Genomic DNA, 3315 nt, shown 5'->3' on the forward strand with positions numbered 1-3315 from the left:
GTTGTCAGCACCACGCTCAGCCAGTGAGCGAACCGGCCATCCCTATGTGGGATCCGAACCCGGGGCCTTGGTGTTATCAGCACCGCACTCTACCGAGTGAGCCACGGGCCGGCCCTGTGAGAGTTTCTTAAAGAGTGAAGTCTACTAGTTTTCACTGTAGGCATTTTTCAGTGTATTACTGAGGTAATGGAGAGCATCACTTCAGTAAGCTGGTTAAATGGAAATCAGTTTAGAAAGCTTCTACTATACTTTGGTGAGGTATTTTATGTGTAGCTGGCAATTATAGAAACAATTCCTATTCTTTAGCCACTTAATTTAATGGGGAAGATAAGATATTGTTTAGTAAACAAATATAAAAATAGAGTAAAAGCTACTGTATTAAGTTCTTGAATTATGTTGGTGGGTGGGTTAGTGGGAGGACCAGTAGAATAAATCAGGTATAGATTCCTAGAGGAAATATACACTTTGAATGGGGGGGGGGGGGAAGAAATAGTTTGGATAGAAGGAGATCATCTACCTAATTCCTTCCTTAAATTTTTTAAATTTTTTATTTTTTGGGTAGCTGGTCAGTGCAGGGATCCAAACCCACTTTTTTTTTGTAAGTACCATCAAAACATACCTTTCAAAACATTCTGCTAAATGTGGCAATCCTACAAAAGATATATAAAATACAAATATAAACCCAAGCTTAAGAAGGGGAGATGATAGAGGCTAGTATTTGTTAAGGCTGGCCTTTGCAAAGCTGTTCTGTAAAGGCTTTTTATTTTACTGACCAGTTGGATGATCTTCATCAGGCAAGCGCTTCGCTTGGAACTCTCTCCCCTCCCCACCCCGACCCCTTACAGAAAATCTTAATGTGTAACCTGAGCCAGACCATATGGACTCATTAAATGTGTCTGTATGTGGACAAAAAAAAGAGAAAAAACCCATTATTGATAGGCGAATATTGAGTGCACTGGCAAATGCAAAAACATATCTTATTCTTAAAGAAAATATATTTCTTTTGTTCAACTCTGATGGAGTTTGGATGTGCTGTCCCCTCTAAAACTCATGTGGAAATTTGATCTCCAATGTGGCAGTGTTGGAAACTGATTGAGTAGTGGGGGCGGATCCCTCATGATGTATTAATGCTCTCCCTGGGGGAGGGGGGATTAATGAGTGAGATCTCGCTCTATTAGTTCCCACGAGAGCTCGTTGCTTAAAAAGGCCCTGGCACCTCCTCTCCCTCTCTCTTGCTTCCTCTTGCCATGTGATCTGCTCATACCCAGTGGCTGCCTGCCACTTTCCGCCATGAGTAGAAGCAGCCTGAGGCCCATGCCAGATGCAGCTGTCCCAGAATCACAAGCCAAATAAACCTCTTTTCCTTATAAATTACCAAGTTTCAGGTATTTCTGTTATAGCAACACAAAACAGACTAAAACAAACTCCTATGTTTAAAAACTACTGTTTGTTTTCAAGAGAAAAGTTCCTTGAAAGGGAAGAAAATGCACTTTGCAGTATTTCTAAAGCCAGCCATACCCTCCCCAGGACCTTGCTACGTGAGTCCTCTTGGGAACATACTAAGTAAGATTGTTCTCATCTTTGATGAACTTCCCTTTCCCAGCAGACAACAGTCACTGAGTGCTGTTGACTCCTAAAAGCCTCACATGGGTGCTTTCCTCTGTTCCTACTTACTAGACCCTTACATCGTTTTACATGGGGTGAGTACAAGAAGCTTGAACTCTTCTAGCTTCTCCCCAATTCCAGGTGAGCCAGGGACCAAATAAATGGATGGATGAGCATATTAGTCCATTTCTGTTGCTTAGAACAAAATACATGGAACTGGGTAATTTTTAAGAAAACACAATTTATTGCTTACAGTTTTGGAGGCTGAGAAGTCCAAAGTCCAGGGAACACTTATGGTAAGGGCCTTCTTTGGTCATGGCTTTACAGCAACACAAGAGTCTTACGTGGTGGAAAATGACAGAGCAGAGAGAGAGAGCAACTCAGGTGCTCTCCGTTTAAAACCCTCAGAACCACACCCATGACCACCATTTTCAATCCATTCACTAGGCATCGTACTCAGAATCTAATCTTGTCTTCAAGGGCCCTCCTTTCAATTACCATAGTAGGATTTCCCACCTTCGTAATAGTTACAGTGTGGATCAAGCTACTAGTACATAAAACTTGGGAGACACAATCCATATCAATGTGGAAGAGAATGAATGAAATTTGCATTTATTAAAGTAAATAACTGTGTTGGCTCCTAATTCTATATTCACTTTCTTTGCTATTTAACCAAAAAAAANCTCAGTGATTCTAGCCCTTCACACATGTAAATGCACACAAACACCCATACCCCCTTGTTATGGGTCAAATGTGTCCCCCCAAAATTCATTGTTGAAAACTTGATCCCCATTGTAACAGTGTTGAGAGGTTGGCAAATCTGATTATGATATTGGAAAGGTGGTACCTTTGAGAGGTGATTGGATCATGAGGACTGTGCCCTTGTGAATAGATTAATCCATTCATGGAGTAATGAGTTATCACCGGTGTGGAGTGGAGGCTTTGTAAGAAGCACATGAGAGAGTTCTTCCCATTCTCTCATCATGTGAAACTCTGCATCGCCACGGGACCCTGTAGAGAGTTCCCACCCAGAAGGTGGCCCTGACCAGCTGCACTCCCTGGACCATGGACTTCCCAGCCTCCAAAACTGTAAGAAATAAATTTTGTTCTTTTATAAATTACATAGTTTCAGGTATTCTAAGTGACAGAAAATGAACTAAATATGCCCCTCTGCCTCCCCCTCCCACCCCCACCCTCCCACAAGNTATACCCAGTAGTGGGATTGCCAGATAGTATGACAGTTCTATCTGTAGTTTTAGGACCCTCAATACTGTTTTCCATAACAGCTGCCATAATTTACAGTCCCATCAACAGTGCAGGAGGGTTCCCCTTTCTCCGTATCCTCACCAGCATTTGTTATTCTGTCTTTTTGATAATAGCTAGTCTGACTTGGGTGAGATGAGATCTCAGTGTGGTTTTGATTTACATTTCCCTAATGCTGAGTGATCTTGAGCATTTTTTCATGTGTCTGTTGGCCATTTGCATATCTTCCTTTGAGAAATGCCTATTCAGCAACTTTGCCCATTTTTTAATCGGGTTACTTGTTTTTACACTGTTAAGTTGTTTGAGTTCCTTGTATATTCTGGATATTAATCCCTTGTTGGATGCATACTTTGCAGATATTTTCACCTATTCTGCATGTTGTCTTTTCACTCTGTTGATTGTTTCCTTTGCAGCGCAGAAGCTTTTTAGTTTGATATAATCCCATTT

The sequence above is a fragment of the Galeopterus variegatus genome, unplaced genomic scaffold, assembly GCF_000696425.1.
Source record: "Galeopterus variegatus unplaced genomic scaffold, G_variegatus-3.0.2 Scaffold5290, whole genome shotgun sequence".
In the NCBI taxonomy this organism is placed as follows: Eukaryota; Metazoa; Chordata; class Mammalia; order Dermoptera; family Cynocephalidae; genus Galeopterus; species Galeopterus variegatus.